This window comes from Trematomus bernacchii, unplaced genomic scaffold (genome assembly GCF_902827165.1).
Source record: "Trematomus bernacchii unplaced genomic scaffold, fTreBer1.1, whole genome shotgun sequence".
Classification (NCBI taxonomy): Eukaryota; Metazoa; Chordata; class Actinopteri; order Perciformes; family Nototheniidae; genus Trematomus; species Trematomus bernacchii.
Genome location: NW_022987797.1, coordinates 585,803 through 611,012, shown reverse-complemented (window position 1 = coordinate 611,012; position 25,210 = coordinate 585,803). Strand labels below are relative to the sequence as shown.

The 25,210-nt window shown below is 45.7% G+C and overlaps 1 long non-coding RNA gene across 1 annotated transcript; it reads left to right on the top strand.

Moving 5' to 3' along the window:
- Positions 1 to 22,870: 22,870 nt before the first annotated feature.
- Positions 22,871 to 24,926, top strand: LOC117497909. The gene is made up of 3 exons (XR_004557506.1): positions 22,871 to 22,936; positions 24,387 to 24,434; positions 24,751 to 24,926. It is a non-coding gene; the product is annotated as an uncharacterized LOC117497909 (long non-coding RNA).
- Positions 24,927 to 25,210: the final 284 nt, after the last annotated feature.

Genomic DNA, 25,210 nt, shown 5'->3' with positions numbered 1-25,210 from the left:
AACTCAGGGCAGCGAAAGCGAAACCAGACAACACACAACTTAGCTTTACTGGGCCAAAACGGCAAATACGTCTTACCTTTGCTGTTGTCTGATCAAAAGTTGTGTTCAATGGCATTAAAGGTCCCATGTCATGCTTTTCCGGTTATTACCTGTCCCCTTGTGTGTTATGAAGGTTTTTATGCATGTAAACGGTCTGCAGAGTCAAAAACCCTCAAAGTACACCCTGTAGGGAGTAAAACTCTAACCCCTCGATTCCACCGGGTCCGTCTGCGTCACGTCACGGCTGCGCCGCGGTTTTGGTCCGGCCTCCTCCGGCGTCATACCCTATACGCGTTTCAGAAGCGGAGCGTCTTGCCTGCCGGCTCGCAGTTTTTGTTGATTTGGGCATATTTCCTGGACAGGCTACTTTGTACAGACAAAGTTAATAATAATTGTAATATTCCAGTTATAAATGACATGAATCAAAGATGTGTTGCTGTATTTTAGTGGTAAAAAAATGCATTCATCATCATCATTATTCTATATATATAATTTACACAGTGCCTGTAAACCGGAGGAGAACGCTGGCATTTCTCCTCCTACTTGAAAGACTACGGAGGGATAGGGTCTGCAAAATTAGTTTATTTTGGGGATGGGCCGGATGCTCTGACCGGTCCACTTCCTGCCTGGTGCCTCTGCAACGCCTCGCGTCGAAAAATAGACTTGAATCCTATTTTGAGCGGAGCCCAGCGGCGAGACGCTTCTGAGCCGTAAAGCGGCGCGTCTGGTGGAATAGCACCCATTGACTAGAGTGGCCGCGAACGCCACAGCGCAGCCGTAACGCGGCCGTAACGCGGCCGTAACGCGACGCAGACGGACCCGGTGGAATCTAGGGGTAACAAAACGCCTCGTTGGAGATTTCTCATTTTCCATTGTTTACTTCCTGGGTATCGCTACGTAGGGATACCCAGTAGCCATGCCCAGAGCTATGGCCGCACCCTCTGCCAGCATTTCACGAAACAAAGCTTCCCAAAGCTTCCCAAACCTTTCAGCGATTCATGCCGGATATGTACAGCGTAGGGCACTGAAGAACGATGCTGTTCCTACTTTGTTTGGACCAGCGGGAGATTCGGGTACACAACCTGTAAGTATTCATTGTTGTTTGTGTATTTATGATGTTTAAAACAAACAAGGTATCTACCACGACTGTTTAAATGGGTAAACGTTTTTCGGGCTACTACGTTGGGATCGCGGAGAAATGCTCTCCGCAGACCCATGCTCACAGCGTTATAAACCTTTTTCTTATGAGATATGGCAAATACACCCAAATGCCCCCAGAAGTGTTTTTTTTTTTCTAAATCTCTCTAAAAAGGTCAGATTTCACTTGTTTTGCATCAACCTTGATACAGGGTACTTATTATATGTTATAGTTTGGATTCCTAAAGCTTTTAGTCTACTATCCCATCATTCAAGGATGGTTTTCACTATATGTAATGGAGGTTCTATTTCGTCCCTACTGACCGCCAGAGGCGGTGCTTTTAGCACTGGATATGTCCATCGTGCGCATGCGCAGTACGAGTACCAATATCAACAAAGTCACCTGTGACCCACGTGACACCGGCTATATCAGCCGGTGTCATCAGAGGATCTGTTCCTTTCATCTTCTCGCTGCGCGAGAGTACCGTGGCTGCATTCTTGCAGCCTACAGCGTTCAGGTTTGAACGTTTGATCTGAGGGATTTCTCTGCATACAGCTGGCCGCGGGGAGCTTCGCGACTGGTAGTCGGAGCTACGGGTTGTTAACGCATCCTCCAGGAGCTGTGGCCGGCGGTGCGCCGTGCAGAGCCTCGACGGACAGGTTCGTGTCAACTTGTGGTGATGGCTGTGTTCCCGCACCCTCTCCCAGCTAAGTTGTCCTGATTGCTGTCTTGTTATTGTCGGGCTACTTTCTGGTGACGACAGTGTTCTCGCCTCCTCTCCCATAAAGTTGCCCTTATGATGCTCTTTCGAAAGTTCTGCTTGTGGCGTTGTGCCCGAGCTATCTTTAGCATTTGAGTTCCCAGCTTTCGCTGTGTCTCATTTAATTGTATGGAAAGCCCACAGTGCCATAATTTGCCTGTTTTTTGTTAGGTGCAGAGAGTAAGGTAAGTTCTGGCCAGAGTTACTACTGTAACTACGGTCCTAGGCCATGCAACTACGGCATGGTTACTGCTGTAACCATGGCCTATGGTTCTTGCGGGCTATTCCTTAGAAGCTAATTAGCTTCATTCTCAGCGACTGCAGTAGCGCTATATTGTTGTATTTACCACTCCTAGTGCTAGTCTCCTAGCACTAGGATGGGTAGATGCGGAGAACAATCTTCACTGTGTGTGCTGTGTGCTCCGCATGTGTGGCCATTCACCGGCCACGGTTACTTTTGCCATAGTTACTACTGTAGCTACGGTTCTAAGCCGTTTAAGTATTGGCCATAGTTACTACTGTAACTACGGGTTGAAGTAAGAAGATATGATTCTACACTGTATTGAAGTAAACATATATTGTTTGAACGGGTTTTGATAATCACTTAGAAAAAGAATGTTATTCTCACTTTTAAATTCACTGACTTAGAGATTCTGTGTTTCACACACCAACATTGATCCTTATCACCACTAAGAGCCAGATGCTGTTTCTAAGTCGTTAAAGACATCGTAAAATAGGAAAAGATCCCCTGGAAAAGGTAGGGAGGGGAGATCGGGACGGAGATAAGAATTGACTTTTGACCTTAGGGGACTTTGGAATTTCAAGTCCTGGAGAGAACTATTGAACCCGGCCAGAAGCGAATCCAGCCAGTCAGGGCACTTGGGGGAGGTGGTCAGTTTAAACAGCTCCTCCCCAGGGGTTCTCTGATTCGCTTGGGAGAAAAGTGGGAAGGAAGAATCGACAAATCTCCGCCCCAAAGACAGATAGAAATACTGACGTTTGTGTGTGTAAAATTGCTTTTGGGTTTGGTGAGTGGCAGGTCCTGAGAACTGTGTCCGTATCGCATCACAAACCTGAAGTCCAATTTCTTTTTGGTTTGATGAGTTGGCGGGTCCTGACGCATTTGTCCGCATCGCATCACAAATCTAAAAGCCCGGGGTACCCGGAGTACTCTGTATAACTTGTATATGTGTTTGGTTTCCTACTAGAAGTAAACTCAGATAATTTGTTATAACTTTGATTCCGGTGTTTTCAATTCCTTTCTTAATTTAATAGAGATCCAGCCTCATCCAACGAACGGCGCGTAGCAGAGGTATTCTACTCCTACAGGGTCTACGCCTTGTAAATACTGGCCGTAGTTACTACTGTAACTACGGTTCTAAGCCGCGTAAGTACTGGCCATAGTTACTACTGTAACTACGGTTCTAAGCCACGTAAGTACTGGCCATAGTTACTACTGTAACTACGGGTCTACGCCGTGTAAATACTGGCCATAGTTACTACTGTAACTACGGTTCTAAGCCGTGTAAGTACTGGCCATAGTTACTACTGTAACTACGGTTCTAAGCCGCGTAAGTACTGGCCATAGTTACTACTGTAACTACGGTTCTAAGCCGCGTAGGTACTGGCCATGGTTACTACTGTAACTACGGTTCTACGCCGCGTAAACACTGGCCATAGTTACTACTGTAACTACGGGTCTAAGCCGCGTAAGTACTGGCCATAGTTACTACTGTAACTACGGTTCTAAGCCGTGCAAGTACTGTCCATAGTTACTACTGTAACTACGGTTCTAGGCCGTGTAGGCTGGCCATGGTTACTACTGTAACTACAGCCCTGTGCTGTTCTCTTCTTTGGAAGCTAGTTATCTGGTCTTAAACATTGTGTTTTTTGACTTGATTTCGCTTGATTGTTAGCAGCAGCCGCTTGACTAACACCTTGCATGGACCGTTTAGCTTCATTATTTAACTCAGCTGGTGAAGGCAGTGCTCTCGCTCCCGCTCCCGGTAACGTTGCCCTGTAACGTATCACTCTGGCTATTAGCAGCGGCCACTTGGCTAACATCTGGCGTGTTCGGCGTGCTGCTTGATTCTTAGCAGCAGCTGCCTGGCTAAGCTGCCCTGTTAAGCTTCTTCGTTTAATCTACCCAGGTGTAGGCAGTGCTCTCGCTCCCGCTCCCTCTGCTAGTAACGTGGGTGTAGGTCATTCGCATCCCCCTCTGTGTTCGGCGAGTAGGAGCGCGCTCTACTCTTTCCGTTCAGCAGGTAGCCGGTGAAGGCGGTGTTACCGCACCCGCTCCCGGTTACGCTGCATCTGGCATTCGTCTCGGACTCAACCAGTGAAGGCAGTGTTCTCGCCCCCGCTCCTGGTAGACGTGTACTTGATTCTAGCAGCAGCCGCCCGGCTAAACTGTCCTGTTGAACTTCTTTATTTAATCCAGCTAGGTGAAGGCAGTGCTCTCGCTCCCGCTCCCTCTGCTGGTAGCTCCGTGCTTCGTTTACTCGGCTAGGTGAAGGCAGTGCTCTCGCTCCCCGCTCCCTCTGCTAGTAGCCTTGCACTTTCATTTACTCAGCTAGGTGAAGGCAGTGCTCTCGCTCCCCGCTCCCTCTGCTAGTAACGTGGGTGTAGGACATTACACCCCTCTCGTGTTCGGCGAGTAGGAGCATGGCTCTACTCTTTCCGTTCAGCAGGTAACTGGTGAAGGCTGTGTTCTCGCACCCCGCTCCCGGTTACGCTGCATCTGGCATTCGTCTCAAACTTAACCAGTGAAGGCAGTGCTCTCGCCCCCGCTCCTGGTAGACGCTAAAACTGCCTTGTTCGTTAATCCAGCTAGGTGAAGGCAGTGCTCTCGCTCCCTCTGCTGGTAACGTGGGTGTAGTTACATCCCTCTTTGTATTCGGCGAGTAGGAGCATTGCTCTACTCTTTCGGTTCAGCAGGTAGCTGGTGTAGGCTGTGTTCCCGCACCCGCTCCCGGCTACGCTGCATCTGGCTACCCACAGAATGGCTCATTCATGTGGGCTGTCTCCTAAGGTGGATCGGTTAGCTGCCATCATGGAGCAGATAAAGCCGCTCCTGTTGGCCCTTCAGCCAGGGGCCGGTGTGGGGGCTGCTAGCTTGCCGCCTGGCCCGCCTTCGGTTGCCACACCTCTGCTTGAGGATGCCATGTCGCTAGCAGCTCCGGCTGAACCTCTTCTTGAAAAGGGGGGGGGCGGGCCCCGCTCACCCCCGAAGAGGCTCCCCACTCCTCTGCTCAGAGCTCTTTGCAGTGCACGGAGGACGGCTCCATGGCGGCCATTATTCGTGCGGCCCTGGTACACTTGCAGCTTCAGGTTCCGCAGGCCAACCCAGGCTAGCGCCTTCTTCAGGCATAACCCTGCCCCCTTTCATTCCCACTGTTCCTCCTTTAGAGGAGTACCTGAGGGAGCTCCATGCATACTAGAGACACACCAGGGCCCTCTCCCACTCTGCTGCCATGCAGGATCCGGCGAGGGTGGGGCTGGGTCGCTTGCCATCCATTGAGCCTGCCATCGCCTCCCCGATTCTGGCCCCGGATGCCAGGCGCCCTTGGCCTCAGTGCAGGGTCACAAACGAGCTGCTCTGTAAGGCCTACGACACAGCGGCACGGGAACTCCCTCTCCCATCTGATACTGGCTGTCTCTACCTCTCTGCAGCAGGCTCCGGCTGAGCCTTCTTTGCTGGGCCTCAGTAATGCATCACTGCAAGCCTTTGCCCTAATGCTAGGGAATTGGGACGAGTCATGTCCTTTTGGTGCAGACTCGTCGCCAGGTTTGGCCTACTTAGTCACCACTGTCGGAGACATGTCCTCCGTAGTGTGCCAGTCGAGTCAGGGGAGCTGTTTGGGGCAGCTGCCCTGTAGGCAGTCACGACTGAAGTCTTTCTCCTCTGTCGGCAGTTAGCAGCTAGCGGTTAGAGAGAGAACATCCGGTTACGCGCACCCGGAAGATTCGGATGCAAGTTTTCAGCGCTTGTCCGTGCATCCATATGCTCGTTACTTTAAAACGTTTTGATGTGATTTAGGTGCCTTTTTCTGTACAGTAGTATTTGCCACGACGTTGTCTTTAGACTTTCTCGACGATGTTCGTCGCATGAATAAGCGGCAGCATTAGGGCAATATCTGTGAATTACTCTCACACCCTACACACTACTGAAACCACAATCAGGTCATCTACGATCTACGGAGGCCTGCTCCCACCTGTAGAGTGGCTCCACGCTGCGGGCTAGGGGCCTGCTTTCACCGGGCGTGTGCTGCCTGCGGAGGAGGATCTGCCGCGGCTGGGGCCTGCTCTCCACCTGTCCTGGTTTCTGCTGTTACGGAGGCCTGCTCCCACCTGTCGTGTGTTCCAGTGTCGTGTGCTGCTTGCTGAGGAGACCTCTTACCCCGGGGATACCACGGAGAGACCGGTGCGCTTCCTCGCTGCTGCTTTCGCCTGTCCTTTGCTGCTGTGAGGAGGAGGATTTTTGCCCCGGGAACATCGCGGATATTGTGTGCTGGTCTGGGAGGATGGCCCATATCGTGATTCTGCTGTGCCTGTTAACTGTTCTGGACTATGAGAAGATCTCTAGTCATCCTGAGAAGCCTACTGGATTCAGGTCTGTTCTGCCACCCGCAGTAGGCATCCCCTGCAAAGGGTCGGATGTGTTACACAAACAGTTACCAGTCACCTTGTCGCAGACAATCTGCTCGACAAAATATGTTTGTCTTTTTTGTTTGCCTGCGATGATGGTACTTCAGGACTGCTTCTTAAGCTCAAATCACACTCTCGCAGACTTTTCCGGTGATTCTAAAGTAGATGACAATGTGTGTGTGTCGATTAAGAGGAAAAGATGCCTGTTTTTTTTGTTGTTATTACTGTCAGGAAATGTTCAACCTAACCCTGGTCCGCCCAGTAGTAGTAGTCAGATCGCTACTCCTGCTGATTTTAAAGCTAGATCTGGGTTGGGTTTCATCCACTTGAATGTGCGCAGTCTGTTAGGTAAACTAGATTTTGTCCGCATTTGGGCAAGCTCGACTGACGCTGATGTCATTGTGTTATCAGAAACATGGCTAAATAAAACTATTTTGGCCTCTGACATATCCTTAAATGGCTATAATGTGTATCGTACCGACCGGCCTAATAAAGGTAGTGGAGTTGCCATTTATGTTAAAAATAAGTTCAGTGTAACCACATTGATCTCCAAATCTGTCAGTAAGCAATTCGAATTTTTAGCCTTAAATATAGAAGTGGCAAAGGGGCAACAAGTCATGGTGGTGGGGTGTTACAGACCCCCCTCAGCTGTCAAGGACTCCTTGTCTTCACTAGCAAAACTTATATCACAACTAGACTACAAGGAAATAGTGCTACTTGGAGATTTTAACTGGGACTGGTTAACTGCAGTATCAGAGGATTTTAAAAACCTTTGTATCTCTCTGAATGTTACTCAGATTGTTGACAGTCCTACTCGCCCTAACGTTAAGTCCCCTAATAAATCATCCCTAATTGATCTCATTCTAACTAATGTTCCCTATAAATACCCATCTGTGGGAGTATTTGCAAATGATGTGTGACCACTGTGTTGTAGCCACAATTAGGGACACTAAGGTCCAAAAGGCTAAACCCCGTATTATTATTAAGAGACACATAAAACATTTTGTGGAGCAGGGTTTTGTTCATGATCTGTTTGGATTTGATTGGGGAAAAATCGATCTGTGTGCTGATGTTGAAACTGCATGGTCTTATTTTTATCTTGGTTTTATGGAAATTATAGATAGACATGCACCCCTACGTACTTTTAGAGTAAAGGGACGAGACAATCCTTGGTTTTCTGCTGAACTGTCCAGTCTCCTACATGAGAGAAACAAGGCCTGGGCAAAGGCTAGGAAATCAGGCTCAGAGGTTGAATGGCTGCGTTTTAGGCAACTAAGAAATAGCTTCACTTCACATGTCAAAAGTGCTAAGTCGAAGTACTATTTGTCAGTTACTACAGAAAACCTAAATAATCCTAGGAAATTTTGGAAAGCCATAAAATCGCTATCCACCGGTGAGATCCGAAATGAGCTACCTCCGTGCATTACCACAGCATCTGGCTCTATATCGGACAGGGCTACTATGTTAAATTGTTTTAATGAGCATTTTGTGTCCTGCGGTTCTATGTTTGATTCTGTGACTAACTCTGCTTCTGTGAACACCACAGTCGGTGACTCTGAACAATGTGGTCTGGAAAACCCTTTCAGTTTTACTCCTTTTACTGTTGATGTTGTTCGTGAAGCTTTAACCAAGTTAGATCCTAAGAAACCGGCCGGCCCGGACAACGTGGAACCTTTCTTTTTAAAGATAGCTGCAGATTTTATTGCTCCACCTCTCACTACTCTTTTTAACCTCTCCTTCAGCACAAACACAATTCCAAAACTGTGGAAGTCAGCGTATGTCCTGCCTTTGCTGAAAGGAGGGGAGGCAACTGTTTTAAATAATTATAGGCCCATCTCTAAATTGTCAGTTCTGGCTAAGGTTCTTGAACGCCTAGTGAGTGAACAGGTAAAGGTGTTTTTATGTACAAATGACATCCTGTCTAAACATCAGTCAGGCTTCAGAAAACAACATAGCACCATCACTGCCACAATGAAAGTGGTGAATGATGTGGCAAGTTTTTTAGATAATAAGCAGAGTTGTGCAGCTCTATTTATTGACCTTTCCAAAGCGTTTGATACCGTCGATCATCGCATCTTAAAGCAGAGGCTACTCAGTATTGGCTTATCCAGCCATGCAGTGGGGTGGTTTGTGAACTACCTCTCTGAAAGGTCCCAATGTGTTCATTTTGATGGGCTGTCTTCTGAGTGGTTAAACATTACTAATGGTGTTCCTCAAGGTTCTGTTTTAGGTTCACTTTTATTCTCCATCTACATCAATAGTTTAGGTGAAAATGTCGATGGAGCAACCTTACATTTTTATGCGGACGATACCGTTATGTACTGTGCATGTCCCTCCATTAAGGAGGCTGTTGTTGAATTGCAAACTGCTTTTAACATTATTCAGACTCAGCTCTCTGAACTAAAGCTTCTTTTAAATGTGGATAAAACCAAGGTAATGCTCTTTTCAAAAGCCAAAAAGACACCAGAGCCTGTTTTAGATATTTTAACTACGCAAGGAATAAAACTTGAAGTGGTTGCCTGTTACAAATACCTTGGTATCTGGCTTGATGATTGTCTCACTTTTAAACGTCATGTCAATATTCTGCTTAAAAAACTGAGGGTTAGACTAGGTTTCTTCTACAGGAACAAGTCCTGTTTCTCGCTCGAGGCCAGAAAAAGGCTAGTCACTGTGACCTTTTTACCTGTGCTGGACTATGGTGATCTGATTTATATGAATGCACCTGCCAATTGCCTGGTCAAGTTAGATGCTGCGTATCACAGTGCACTGAGATTTGTGACAAACTGTAAAGCATTAACTCATCACTGTACCCTGTATGCAAGGGCTGGTCTGCCTTCACTAACTGTACGGAGGCTCAGTCACTGGTACATTTTTATATATAAAGCCATGTTAGGGAAACTTCCATCCTACATCTGCTCCCTGATCTCACGGCGAATTGTAAGTGGCTACTGCCTGAGATCGCATGCTGTGGTTTTATTAAATGTGCCAACTGCTAGGACTGTCTTAGGGAAAATAGCATTTAGATGCGCAGCTCCACTGTCCTGGAATAGTCTGCAATTAAAATGGAAACTGAGCAATCTGTTGCCACTAAATGTTTTTAAAGCTCGGTTAGATGCTACTGAATCGGAAGCTGTTGGTACCTGTGCATGTGGATAGTATGTAATTTGTAATCCCTGTAATGCTACTGTTTGATGTCCTTTTGTTGTTCTGTTTATGTTTTTAATGTTTCATGTGGAACCTACTTGAGCAGGTCTCCCTTGAAAAAGAGGTCAATGATCTCAATGGGATACAACCTGAATAAATAAAGGTTTGAAATGAAATGAAATGAAAGGCATTGGAGCGTGCTGCCCAAGCTAGGCAGACCAGGCAGCAGCTCTCGGGTCTTTATAGGCCTGTGCCCACTCCCAGCAGGCCCAGGGGCCCCTCTAGCAGCCGCACTCAGCCACCAGCTTACAGTGGTGGTCTGCGCAGGTCCCAGCGGCCCACTCATCCGTTGTGCCCCCGGCTGCCGGCCTTCTAGGCGGCCTCGTGCCTCAGAGCCTTACCGGCCTCCCCCCAGCAGCAGCTCAGCTACTGGGCTGTCTGTACTTCCGGCCCTTGGGTGGTTTTCACCTTAACCCAGGGGTACGAACCGCAGTTCCGGCCCCTAGCCTTCGGCCGGGCCAAAATGACAGTCGTCAGCGATCCGGCAGATGCCCTAGCTCTAGCCCAAGAGTTGTCCGTCCTTCTGCCCAAGGAGGCAATCGAGCCAGTAGACCCTCTGCTTAGCCCAGGGGGTTCTACTCTGCGTACTTTCTCGTGGCCAAGAAAGTCGGCGGATTTCACCTGCTCTTGGACCTCAGAGGAATCGACAGATTCCTCGAGGTGCTGCCATTCCATATGCTGACCGCAGCACATGCACAAGGGGAGTGGTTCGCAACCGTGGACTTTAGGGATGCCTACTTCCTCGCGGGCCGGGCAAGAGGGTGCCTGATATTCAGTTCCTCCGGCCCTTGGGCAGACTGACGGCTGCCTCAGCCGTTGGGCCCTTAGGCCCGCTGTCGTTGTGCCCCATGCAGATGTGGCTGATCAGCCTTCTCTTGGATGCCAAGTGGCACAGGCACAGGAAAGTCAGAGCGTTGCAGCGTTGTCTCCACTCTCTGTCACGCTGGAGGGGCAGGGTCTATCTCCTGATGGGCGTGCCCATGGGCGCCATCCCATCCCGCCAGGAGACCGTCACCATAGGTGCATGTCTCTTAGGGTGGGGTGCAGTGCGGCAGGGCAGGACCGCTCAGGGTCAGTGGTCTGCACGCCATGTCAATGTACTAGAGCTTCGGGCTGTGCAGCTTGCACTCACGTACTTTCTACCCCAACTGAGGGGCAAGAATATGCATGTTCCTTGGGACAGCAGGTACACTGTTGCCCAGATGGCAGTCCCTTCTAGAGAGTGGACGTTCTCACTCCACTCTGAATTATGTGGCTGCTATTTCTGCCCGACATGTTCGGGTCGACGGCGCCACGGCGGGGTGCCGCAGGTCGGTGTCCCTCTTCCTGAAGAGGGGCTTTACGGCAGCGTCCCCCTAGCACCCCGAGGGCTCCGGCTTGGGACCTGCCCCTGCTGCCGGATGCCCTATCATCTCCTCCCTTCGAGCCCCTGGCCCAGGTGGGGCTTTGGTGGCTGCCCACGAAGGCAGCATTTCTGCTTGCCATGGCCTCAGGGAGGCAAGTCGGGGAGTTACATGTCATCTCCATAAACGATACATGCCCGAGGTGGGACTCTCAGGTGTTGCCCTTGGCATTCCTGCCCAGGGTGCTTCCACAAACCCACTTCAATCAGCCTGCCCAGCTGGCACGCTTTGACATTCGGGAGAACGGCACGTCGAAGTTGCTGTGCCCTGTGGGTGCCCAAAGGGCGAATATCGAGGCTACTGCCTGTATACGGCAGTCGGAGCAACTCTTGTTTTTGCCATAGTGGCACTAAAGGAGGTGTGCCCTCTACCAGTGGCTGCCCCACTGGGTCGTCGATACCATCTCACATGCCTACGGGGCCAGTGGCCGCCCCCGGCCATCTGGGCTGAGATACCACTGCAAGGAGCATCTCAACATCTTGGGCTGCCCCGAGAGGGGCGCCCCTGGAGACCATCTGCGCCGCGGCGTCGCGGGCGTCTTCTGGCACATTCTCCAGTTATCGGGTTAATGTCGCCACTCCCCATTCTTTGGGCGTGGTCCTTTTGCCGAGCTCCGCTGCTTCCAGTAGTGAGCCAGGGCTTGGATTCTTCATGACATGGTTGGTATAAGTCATCCAGTGCTAAAAGCACCGCCTCTGGCGGTCAGTAGGGACGAAATAGAACGATAGTTACGGCTGTAACTACGGTTCTATGTGTTTTTTTTATAAATGTTTACATGGACTGGCCCCCCCTCCCTTAGGGGAATTCATCCACAGAAAAGACACTGGACGCTGCACTAGGTCAGAAACCAGAGGAGACTGTGAAGTCCACCACAGACGGACCACTTTTGGACAAAATGTCCTCTCCATTAAAGGCAGCTCATTGTGGAATAGCCTCCCAACTGAGATACGGGATTGTTTCACTCTCAATAGTTTTAAAGGTCAACTAAAAGAATGGTTAAGAGATGTGCACTCACCGCTAAATGCACTTTAACACAGGGGTATCTCCTCTTGCACTTTATGTAGCTCTTTTTTTGCACTTTATGTTATTTTTTTGTATTTTCTTTTTTGTATTTTTTTATAGAAGGACCATGCAGACAAAAACATTAATCTCAGCAAAGAGAAGAGATGCAATATGCCAGATTATAGCTAATAGCTCATTTCCATCTGTGGTCCTCAGGCAGGTTCATAACAATCAATAAACAAATAATAACATTGCATGATCTCTATCAGTCAAACAATTTTATCTCCTCCTGTACTTTATATGTCGTTGCTGCTACATTGTACTGCCTTGTGGCTTGTATGCTGCTCATGCTCTTTCTACATATCATGTATTTCTGTTTGCCATGTATATAAATGTTATGTTCATAAATGTTTTATGTGACGGGACTACGGATGGAAACTAGCTCAAAGCTAAAATCCGGCTCATTTACATTTAAAAGCATTATTTTGTTTAAAAATGTTCATTAATGTGCACTGTCCCGGTTCAAATAAACGATTAAATGAAATTAAATGAACGTCTGTCAATCATCCTAGTAGCGCCGGATCGCGTCAGTGCTCCGTGGTACTCAGAGATGACACAGATGAAGGTGGGCCAGCCCTGGGCGCTTCCCCAGTTCTGGGGGGCGATGTCTCAAGAGGCAGGTGCAATCGGGGCGTTACCCACTCTGGGCCAACCTCTCCAGGCTTGGCTCCTGAGAGGGACAGGCTAAGACAGGGTGGATTGTCTGATAGTGTTATTCAGTCTATCCAGGCAGCTAGAGCGGGATCCACCACAGCCTGTTACAGGCCGAAGTGGCTGGGATTCGAGCGATGGTGTGAGGAGCGGAAAATAGAGCCCCTATCTTGTGAGTTGGGATCTATTTTGTCGCTCATTCCACAGTGAAAGTGTATGCAGCAGCCATCTTGTCCTGCCATGAGGGATTTAACGGCAGGTCAGCCTTTAGTCAGCCACTAATGTTGCGGTTTTTACGGGGGGTCAGGAGGCTGCGCCCAGTAGTGCACGCCTCCGCCCCGCAGTGGGACCTGCCGCTGGTGCTCGAGGCTCTGGTCACAGAACCATTTGAGCCTCTGGAGCTCTCCTCCCTGAAAGCACTGTTGTGGAAGACAGCATTGCTACTTGCCTCAACGTCAGCCAAGAGAGTGTCTGAGTTAACCGCTCTATCGGTGCACCCGAGTTGCTTGTTGATCCGGGGTGACCGGAGTGGGGCGACACTCAGACCGAACCCCTCCTTTGTGCCCAAGAGCCTAAGGAATGCGTTCAGGTCGAGGGCTATTCAGTTGGGGGGCTTTAATCTTGCACCCCATAGGGAGGCTAAATTGCACCTCCTCTGCCCGGTGCGTGCGCTAGCATGTTATGTGGAGCGCACGGCTGCCCTTAGACGCACTGAACAGCTGTTCGTGTGCTTCGGGGGCGGGGTGACCGGGAAAGCCCTGTCCAAGAAACGCCTGGCAGGCTGGCTCTGCGAGTGCATTGCACATGCATTACATTACATTACATTGCATTTAGCTGACGCTTTTATCCAAAGCGACTTACAATAAGTGCATTCGACCAAGAAGATACAAACTAGAAGAAAACAGAATCATATAAGTACATCAGGTTTCATAGAGCCAAAACATTTCAAGTGCTACTCAACTAGCTTCAGATAAGCCAGTCCTTTGTTAGTATATCAGTGCTTTGTTTTTTTTGTTTTTTTTGTTTTTTTGTTTTATTTTAAACAATATGTTTATTCATTTTTCATTCTTTTAAACAAGACACACCATACCTTACAAATACTTACGACAACAAAACATTAAAATAAAACAAATAATGTGATAAACAGAGACAAAGGCAAGACAGGACATCATTACAAAAATTAATTGAAATATAAAATATATAATAAAAATAAGAGACATTAAATGAAAGTGTACACAGTCACTGCAGTTTAAGAAGTACTTTACTTTTCCATTCAACCAGATCGCTCTCATGGATTTCCATTGTTATTTCTTAGCATGTTTGACACATTAACATCACCTAACAGTTGAGTAAACGGGCCCCAACCCCTATCATACAGTAGGTTTCATTTTTCCTTTTCAGAATATACGTTATCTTCTCCATAGAACAGCAATTACTCATTTCCCTCAGCCATTGGCCCACATGTGGCCTCTGAGTGTTCTTCCATGACAAGGCAATTGAGCGTTTTGCTTGGAGTAAACACATGTTTATGAGATTCATTTTATTCTTTGTTATGACTGGGGTGGAGGGGTAAAGTCCCAAAATAAACAATTTAGGATCAAGAGGTATCTTAACATCTAGCATTTTGTGAATTATTTGTGAGATCTCGCACCAGAAAGTTGCAATCTCTTTGCACTCCCACATGCAGTGAAAAAGTGTCCCTTTAGACTGTTCACACTTAGTACATATATCTGGAATGTTATTATTAAACTGATGTAATCTCACAGGTGTTATGTACGTGCGCATCAGCCAGTTGTGTTGTAGCAATTTTAATCTGGTATTCGCAGTTTGTCTATGTGCCTCAGTACATATCACACCCCAGTCATCCAAGGAAATATCCTCCTGTATATCTACCTTCCAGGCGTTAAGCCGGTCGGTAGAGGATTCAGTGGAGTTAAAAACCAACAAGTTATATAGCACTGAAATAAGCCTTTTCCCATGACAATTATCAGAGATCAATCTTTCCAGTTCAGAAAGTGGTGGGGGAGTCACCAAGCTTCAACCATAGCTGAGGATCTTTAGGGGCTCCGTAGAATCTTGATCTACATTCCTAAAATTATTTAAGCTTAAGCTTCCTTTCACTTTATTTCTTTAGTTTGATCCAAATTCTGATAAGATGAGATGGTGTATATGATGTGATATGACACAAGAGCTCATTATGGCTTCTGTTACACAATAAAAAATGCTGCAGCTAATTAGCTTTCCCGGCATTTCTCTGAATATTTCCTCATAAAATTGCTGAAATCGTTTTTGCTGTCAAGTGTTAACCTCATGTTGGTTAAGTGGGATATTAGAGGCAGGGTGGTAACATAAAACTCCAATCAGTGTTATTAATTTAAAGCAGGTGTTGTGGGTCTGATTTCTGCAAAACAACACTGGAACAAGATTAGATTTGCATGCATTCCTTCTGTCCTGCATAAACACTTCACAGCAGCACTAAACATATATAAATAGTCAGGGTAGTACAAGGTGAGTTTATTTATCTTTCTTCAAAAATCATTATTCAGAATGCTGAATATGCTTAATAAGATGCATTAAGATAGAACACAATACTCAAATAGGATCAAAAATAAGCTAACAATAAAGAATAAGTACTACACTTTAGTTACTGTAACTGTACAGTAATTTGAATTGACCCAACTTTAATCAAAACAGAAATGCCTTCATTTAATTAAACTGACTTTTATTGGTAAGTATAATTAACGAGTTTCAATGGAAAAAAACCCATTGACTTTTTGTGGAGGGAGCACTTGCAATGCTGACTTCCAGGTCAGTCTACCACTGCACCATCTCATGTGAGCGAGGTTTGTTTTTCATTTCACCCTTGGCCTGTTCCTCCAGTGCACATTGTATGCATAGCCACTGCCGGTAATTTGCTTTTTATTAAAAGTGCAATACAAATCTGATTAATGCTGATATAAAATCTGGATGAAAGGACTCAGCCAAATCAGGCAGTTGCAAATTCTGTCTGATATTTGCCTAGGACTGCCAGGGGATTTTGCCTAGAGGTAAATATCTGCACGAGTTCAGGAAGTGTCTGTCTGTCTGTCTGAAATATCTTTGGTGTCCAGTTTGTCAACAGGCATTTGACCAAGTGAGGGTCCTGCTGTCTGCAGCTCCCCCGGCTGGACCTGCCATTTAAAGTTGCAATTGGATGCAAGTAATGTTAGGGCTGGGGGGGTTTGTTACAGACTGGTGAAAAAGGTAGACCAGTTAGTTACTTCTCCAATAAGTTTGAAATGTATCAAAGGCATTTAGGGCTGCCCTCGACTATAGATTTTTCTAGTCGACCAATAGTCGTCAATTAAGGCGATTAGTCGACTAATCGTTGCACGTTTATGATACATTATGTTTATAAATATATATATATTTTTTAATTCTTTTTTTTCTCCCAAAATGGTTTCAGTTTCAAAGGCTGATAAAGAGCGTTATTATAACAGCATGGTACGTTGTGCTTTACATAAAATATAAAATATAACAACCCAATAAATACTACGGAGGAAACGGAAACACTGAAAATATGAGCGTCTGCAAAAATCCCTCCGCATTACGCCCTCATCATGAAATCAAAGCTTTATCGTTTTCTGAGGTGAAGGAAAAAGATATGATTCTACACTGTATTGAAGTAAACATGTATTGTTTGAACGGGTTTTGATAATCACTTAGAAAAAGAATGTTATTCTCACTTTTAAACTCACTGATCCAGAGATTCTGTGTTTCACACACCAACATTGGCTGTTATCATCTCTAAGAGCCAGATGCTGTTTCTAAGTCGTTAAAGACATCGTAAAATAGGAAAAGATCCCCTGGGAAAGGAATGTAGAGTAAGATAAGGTAAAGATAAACATTGACTTTTGACCTGGGGTGGCTTGGGATCTCACATGCTGGGCAGACCTCTGATTGAACCCGGCCAGAAGCGAATCCAGCCAATCAGGACACTTGGGGGAGGTTAGCAGTTTAAACAGCTCCTCCCCAGGGGTTCTCTGATTCGCTTGGGAGAAAAGTGGGAAGGAAGAATCGACAAATCTCCGCCCCAAAGACAGATAGAAATACTGATGATTTTGAGTGTAAAATGCTTCTGGTCTGTTGAAAGCTGGTGCTAGAAGACGGTAAACCGCATCACAAACCTGGAGTCCATACTTCTCGTTTTCTGAAAGCTGGTCTGTCTACCTGTAAAACCGCATCATCAGGCCTGAAGCCCGGAGTACTCGAGTACTCTGTATAACTTGTATATGTGTTTGGTTTCCTACTAGAAGTAAACTCAGATAATTTGTTATAACTTTGATTCCGGTGTTTTCAATTCCTTTCTTAATTTAATAGAGATCCAGCCTCATCCAACGAACGGCGCGTAGCAGAGGTATTCTACTCCTACAGAGGTCAGAATGATTATATATTATAGGTCTATATGTTGATACAATGCTAAGCACTGCCTGACTCACTACAGCTGTTTTCCTCCGAGTCTGAGAAAGTAACGCACGTTGTCGTCGGGATAATTAAGCTCCGTGTTTTGTTATGAAGCCGGCATTCAGGAAGCTGCGCTGTGATGGCGTGGATATGGAGGAGACTTTTTGCCGTCGTAGTTTGCATGTCACCTTGTGGGACTCGTCCTTTACTCGTGACGTGACGTGATTCAAGATGGCGCCTGTGTCGGCTCGCCGCTCGCTCAGCTCTCTACCTTTAGCTATCCTGTTTTTGTTTTATGTTTGTCAGAATGTCTCTGCTCTGCTCGTTTATGATCGCCAAGCTCTCCTCCACCTCAGACCCTCACTGGAGTTGATATTGCTGCCCAAACCTACATCTGGCAACCATAAATTGTTCCCCCCCCCCCTCTACTGTCGAATATTCCCACCTACCTGCGCCGGTTGCCCTGCATCCTGCCTCGCCGAAAGCGCTTTAGACGACGGGGAAAGCGTGGTGGTGCACTTAAGGTATACCTGACGGCTTCTTCTGGGACTTATCCACGCCTCGGATGTCATGGCCCTCCCGCTGCACGCCATGTGAGGGATCGGTGGATTCGCCCTGTTTTTCCGGAGCTGCGGACTCTGCTGTGCCCGCTGGCAGCTCCTCCTGCTCGACTGACTGCTCCCGGCCCGCGCGGCGTTCAACACGCACATCTTCGTCCGGGCTCTACACCTTCGGCAAGCCCGGAGCGAAAACTTTGCATGGCTTTGCTAAATGCTAGGTCGATAGCAAACAAAACGTTCCTGCTAAACGACTTCTTCACCTCTCGTGAACTGGATTTTATGTTCCTGACGGAGACCTGGGTCCACGCTGGCGAGTATACACCGTTCTCTGAACTTCTTCCTCCTGACTGTAATTTCTTCAGCTCCCCCCGTGCCACCGGCCATGGTGGGGGCATAGCATCAGTGTTTAGAGCTAGCCTCCAATGCCGATTGCTTCACCCTGTAACTAGCTATGCTAGCTTTGAGTTGCAGCTTTTTGAACTGAACCCGGCCTCGCCTATACTCTGCGCAGTCGTGTATCGTCCGCCAAAGTGCAATAAGGATTTCATAAATGACTTTTCTGACTTTCTGTCCGGGATCATGGTGAAATATGATCGTGTTTTGATCTCCGGAGACTTCAATGTCCATGTGTGTTGCGAGTCCAAACCTCTGGTTAGGGACTTTTTAAATCTCCTTGATTCTTTTGGTCTCGTTCAGTCCGTGGCTGGCCCAACACACGAAAAAGGACACACTTTGGACTTAGTATTATCGTTTGGACTGTCTGTATCTGTGGATGAAATATGTGCAGCAACGCGTATCTCAGACCATTTACCGGTTCTGTTTACAACCTCCATCCCTTCCGCAGGAGTCGAATCACGTGCCCCGGCGCGTCGTCTGCGTTCGATTAACCCCTTGACTGCCTCACAGTTCTCTGATGTTTTTAATGCTTCTCCGATCTGTAAATTAGATGTGAACTGTGCTTTTAATGCTGATGAGCTTATCTCCATGTTTGACTCGACATGCACACTAATACTGGATTCTGTTGCTCCTTTTACGCTTAGACGCACCAAAGTTCTATCAGAGCCGTGGCTCAATGACTGTACTCGTGCTCTCAGACGCGCTTGCAGGCGTGCAGAGAGAAAATGGAAAAAGGATAACCTCCATGTCTCCCTAGAAATCCTTCGTGCTTGCCTTTCTGACTACCAGACGGCAGTCAAAGCAGCCAAAACAGAGCACATTTCTCTGTTAATCTCCAAAAACAGCCATAAACCTGAGGTTCTTTTTAATGTCCTCAACTCTATCATTAATCCCTGTGATGTTTCTTCTATTGTCCCATCGACTACTCTCTGTGATAAGTTTCTTACATTTTTTATTGAAAAAGTATCTGCTCTTAGCAGAGGTGTGGACTCGAGTCACATGACTTGGACTCGAGTCAGACTCGAGTCACCAATTTGATGACTTTGGACTCGACTTGACAAAATCACAAAACACTTGCGACTCGACTTGGACTTGAACACCAATGACTCGGGACTTGACTTGGACTTGAGCCTTCTGACTTGAGGTGACTTGATAATTTAATTCAGGGGTCTCCAACACGCCGATCGCGAGATGCCGCTAGAAGAGCAGACTCCCGTCGGGGAGAGCAGAATCTTCAGCCGCTGCAACTCTTGCTGAGAATCCATGCAGGCAGGGGCGGGACTTTATTTTGCTGAGCCACCATGCGGCCAATCATATGCGAGGACACACTAGGATCATACCATTATGTGAAAGAAGGGTGGGGGGCAGACGCTCCAAAGACAGCAGGTGTAGTGGTACAGGCCAGCTACACAGAGCGACGGGGAGCCGGATTTAAATGCAAGCGCATCTGAAAAAGTCAAGAAATTTGCGAAAACCGAAAAAAGAAGCAGCATCTGGCTGCATTTCAATGATATTGGAGAAAGCAAAGCTGAGTGCAGGATTTGTAAAATGAAAATAACCTTCAGAGCAGGGTTTTTTTTTTGGTAACCACTCAGGATTTATTGCCAGAGGTGGTAGAAGTTCAGATCTTGTACTTGAGTAACAGTACCAGAGTGTAGGAATACTCGGTTACAATAAAAGATCCTGCATTCAAAATGTTACAAGTAAAAGTACAAAAGTATTAGCATCAAAATATACTTAAAGTACCACCTGCAGAGGGATCTAGATTCAGGTGTTCTTTTCCCCAGAGACGCCTCGCTGCACATTATCCCTTGCATAAAGATAGATTGTGGGTCCCTTATAACATGTTGTACACAGTGGAAATAAACATTCTGGTTACCTTAACATCAGGGATCTTGTACATTAAACTCCTTCTGAATCAAACCGTCACGGTAGCCTTACCTTACTGATCCCTCTTACAATAGAAGAAAAACACGTTACTTTACCAGCAGAGAGAAAATTGATTATTAAATTATTAATGTGACTAATAAAGAGCAGTTTGATCATTAAGTATTATTCTGTTGATCGATGTCATTACATTTGTTGAAAAGCACATAAGGACTTGTTTAAGACTCGTTTTGTCAAAGTTTAGGACTTGGACTTGACTTGAACTTTCCCATCCTGACTTGAGACTTGACTCGGACTTGAGCGCAAAGACTTGAGACTTGACTCGGACTTGAGCGCAAAGACTTGAGACTTGACTCGGACTTGCAAAACAATGACTTGGTCCCACCTCTGGCTCTTAGGCTAGCCCACACTAGTGCTACCCCAGATCCTGCTCCTTTTCTGTGCCCTGCTGTCCTCGACCACTTTGAGCCTGTATCCCTCTCTTCTCTCTCGGATGTAGTCAAGCACCTGCGGCCGACAAACTGCACCTCAGACAGCATTCCCTCTCGCCTTCTCAGAGATGTTTTTGATTCAGTTGGAGCAAGTATTTTATTACTTTTAAACACCTCTCTTAGCTCAGGATGTGTCCCAGCTGCCTTCAAACATGCCGTGGTTAAGCCACTACTTAAAAAGAAAAATCTCGACCCCTCCATTCTCGCAAATTTTAGGCCCATCTCCCAGCTACCTTTTTTATCAAAAGCCCTGGAGCGAGTAGTCTACGCCCAGCTGCAGTCTTTTTTAACCATCCATGGAATCCATGAAAAGTTTCAGTCTGGCTTCAAACCCATGCACAGCACTGAAACAGCCCTTTTAAGAGTTTTTAATGATCTGCTCCTAGCCGCCGACTCAGGTAGCCCAGCTGTCTTGGTGCTGTTAGACCTGACAGCTGCCTTTGACACTGTGGACCATAGCATCCTGCTGTCACGGCTTGAACAGTCCGCTGGCATCACAGGCTCTGCCCTTGCATGGTTCAGGTCCTACCTGACAGACCGTAGCTTCTCGGTACAGCTAGGTGCCTTCTCCTCTGCCAAAGCCCCTCTTACCTGTGGGGTTCCCCAAGGCTCGATTCTGGGCCCCATCCTTTTTCAATTCTCACAAAACATAATATTCCCTTCCACTGCTACGCCGACGATGTACAGATCTATCTGCCTCTCAAAGCAAATGTCAAACACTCACTACAGCAGTTGATGGACTGCTTAACAGAGATAAAATCCTGGCTGAGCAAAAACGTTCTCAACCTCAACGAGAGCAAGACTGAGGTCATCTTTTTTGGACCGCAACCTCCAGCCTCTCCGGTTGATATTCTGGGCTCTCTCAAAAACAACATCCTCCCCTCGGTCATGAACCTTGGAGTGACCTTCACTAGCACTTTTAAATTCGACAAGCATGTCAGCACCGTAGTCAAATCCTGCTTTTTTTAAATAAGACTATTGGCCAAAACCAAGTCGTATTTATCTTTTAATGACTTAGAAAGGGTTATTAACACCTTTGTAACCTCGAGACTGGACTATTGCAACGCTCTGTATGTGGGTATGGACCAGGCCTCAATTAAACGCCTGCAGCTAGTCCAAAACGCAGCTGCACGTTTGCTGACTGGCCACAAAAAGCGTGACCACATCACCCCTATTCTGGCCTCACTACACTGGCTTCCAGTTCGGTTCAGAATTGATTTTAAAATCCTTTTATTTGTTTTTAAAGCACTAAATGGGCTGGCTCCGGCCTATATAGCTGAACTCCTCCAGCGCTACACCCCAGCCAGAGCTTTAAGGTCTGCTGACCAGCTGCTGCTGGTAGTGCCCAAGACCAGGCTTAAAACCCGAGGGCACCGAGCCTTCGCAGCAGCTGGCCCTAGGCTCTGGAACACTCTGCCCCTCCATGTGAGGTCGGCCCAGACCCTAGGGGTTTTTAAATCTACACTAAAAACACACTTCTTTTTTTTATATATATCTGTTGTAATTTATTGTCGTTTATTGTGATTGTAGTAATGTGTTTTTATTACATGTACAGCACTTTGGCTCGACCAAAAATCGCTTTTAAATGTGCTATATAAATAAAACCTGATTTGATTTGATTTGATTACTCGCTCAGAAATATCCACACTTTAGATTTCCTGCCCGACCAAATAAACTTAATGATTAAGACTTAATTAGTCGACGAGTGATTAATCGACTATTAGGGGACAGCCCTAAAGGCATTACTTCATTATCGGATAAGAATCGCTTTAGCTTTTCCTCCAACATGTCTCTTCGTGTCCACTTTGGTTGTATGTACCGACCATACTGACCTTTTTGCGTTCCCTTCAAAATCCAAACCATAGATTGATGTGATTGGCTTGTTTTTGCAGCCTTATCATCTGGACTTCATAATGTAAAGAAAACGCATTCACTCTAAGAAATGAAATATGGATGTTGTTTGCATTAATTGCTTTTTTTATATTGAAACTACTAAGTAAATGCACTTTTTACAATTAAATCAAGAGACTTTAATTGCATTTATGTAAAAGTTCAAAGTTTTGGGATTACATTACCATGTTGTGTTGTATTTAAATGGTAAAGTTATTTAAAACGCACTGATTGTCCCAAAGTGCTTGCCGTACTTTCTCTGCACATGCGCTGTAAGACCGGGGACATGTGTTATTTGGATCCTGTGACTGTGAGATGACAGAACCGCATTTTTTCCCTTTCCTGTGCCATCCTGCGATGTTATGGTAAGTTTCTTAAATATTAACATATATTAAACACAAACGGTCCCTGAAATACAAAAGTTGATGTGTATTTTTGATTTCCCTGCTACCAACTGTATACTTTGATGATAGATTTGAAAAGCGGTGCAGCCTAGCTAACAGCTAGCTTAACGGTCACTTTTTAATTATGTTCCCTTGCACTTAAAAGTGTTAGAATATGTCACAAAAGAGGTGACATTTCAAGCTTTGTCTGTAGAAGTCTCAATCGTTATGTATTTAATGATTTTAGCTTGATGTGGTTATAATAGTAATGTTAGCTAGGGACACGTTTTTTCCCTCCTTTTTTAAAAATGTGTTTTAAATGTGCTTGATTTAAAGATTTGAGAGCCTGGTTGCAAACATCTCCAGTGCCAACAAGGTCATAGTCGGTTAAGGTCTTCTAAGTCTATTACAAATAACTTCATCAAGTGTAACGCCCTGGGGGAGGTTTTTTTGTTCAATTGTAAAGCTTATTTGGAAGAAAAAAAAATCCCATCTGTGCACTGTACTGTTGCGTCAGCCGGAGCCGTGCCTGGTCGTTACGTTAATTATGTCGGCCAGGAATATCAAAGTGTGAATTATTTAAAGCATGTACAGGAACACACTCAACAAGCACATCTTCCATTAAGACAGCTCTTAAATAGACACGTAATTCACCCGAAAACGTGTTTCTTTATAATAATCAGAGAGAGAGAGCAAGATTAAATAGTGGCAGGTACTTCAGCCGCAGATGCCACTATTTGCTGAGACAACTGCGGCTGCTGAAGGGGTGTTACTCTGGGTGCCGAGCCAAGCGAATGTGTGTGGCAGTTGCCACTTACCTGCCGTGGAAAATGCTTGTGTTTAAACAGTTATTTATCGTGGAAAAGTATTTCCATGTTCTGCTACTCTGTACTTCTACTCAATTACATTTCAGTGGGAAATATTGTACTTTTACTACACTACATTTATTTGACACTTGTAGTTACCTTTTTAGATAATGTTTATATTCATATACATGTACTACTAATTTACTCAGTTCTTTCCAAAATATGCTCTATATTAACAAATCACAACATTAAAAAATCTTGTATATATGTAGATTTTTTATTATAAGAACATTCATTTTTATTCTATAATGATGCAACCCTTTTACAAAAGGCTTTCTGCACAAAGTACTTTTTCTTTTGATACTTTATTATATTTGGCTAATAACACTTTGGAACTTTACCTTAAGTATTATTTTGACCATATAATACCATATAATCTTGGGACTATAGCAAGTAATGGAGTATTTATACTTTTACTTTAGTGAGTACTTTTTCCACCACTGCTTAAGATCCAGTAATGGGTTGCTATATCCTGCACCTCACACCCTGAATTATGTTAATGGCTGCAATAATAGTTGTTATTTACAATACATTTTGATCATTAACACATTTCTCTTTTTCTCTAGGTTTTGAATGTGGAGATGCAAACAGTGTACTGAGACTCAATCTACAAGGTACCAATTACTGAAGCACTATAAATTAAAACACGGCCATTTTGGTCAGAGACACCCATATCCATGCACATACTATGAATGCCCATGCTCTTTCAAAACATGGAATGCTCTTAAAACACATTTAAGTAGATGTCATTTTGATTTTTTAAATATTTTAATAGATGCACATGTATAAGAAAAGAACCTCAGCTGAAATTCTTTGTTTGGTTTACACCAGTAGATGTCCTGTCCTTTCTGCTTTGACACTTGATGGATATTATTATAGATGCAACAGCTTTAAACAAAACATTTTAACCTGTATCACAATGTGTTGCAGGTAAACGCAGAATTCACCCGCATCACCACCGTTCCGCTGCTGCCTACCTTCATGTCTCAACTGGATCGCCATTCGTCTCAGTTGATGAAGGTTTTCAAAAAGAAGGGGGGAACAGCAGGACGCAATTTGGGCCTGATCATGGCAGCCATGGACAAGGTATGTAGTTGTAATAAATTGTGTAGTTTGGGCACTGCAACACCATATTCTCTTTATCTCTCTCTCTTGTTGTCCCTCTCATATAAATATATTTTAACCTCTCTGACCCCCTTTCTTTGACTTGCCAAAAATCAGCACACAAGCATAATCAGTATTCTTGTGTGAAGATTTTGAAAATGTGTTTGCCCCTCAGGATCCCACTGTTGAAACACGACGGGACTGTGTCCTTAAAGCGCTCTGCGTCTACATGAATGAAAGTTCCGAGAGCTTCATAAAGGAATATTTGGTAAGTTGAAAATATAGC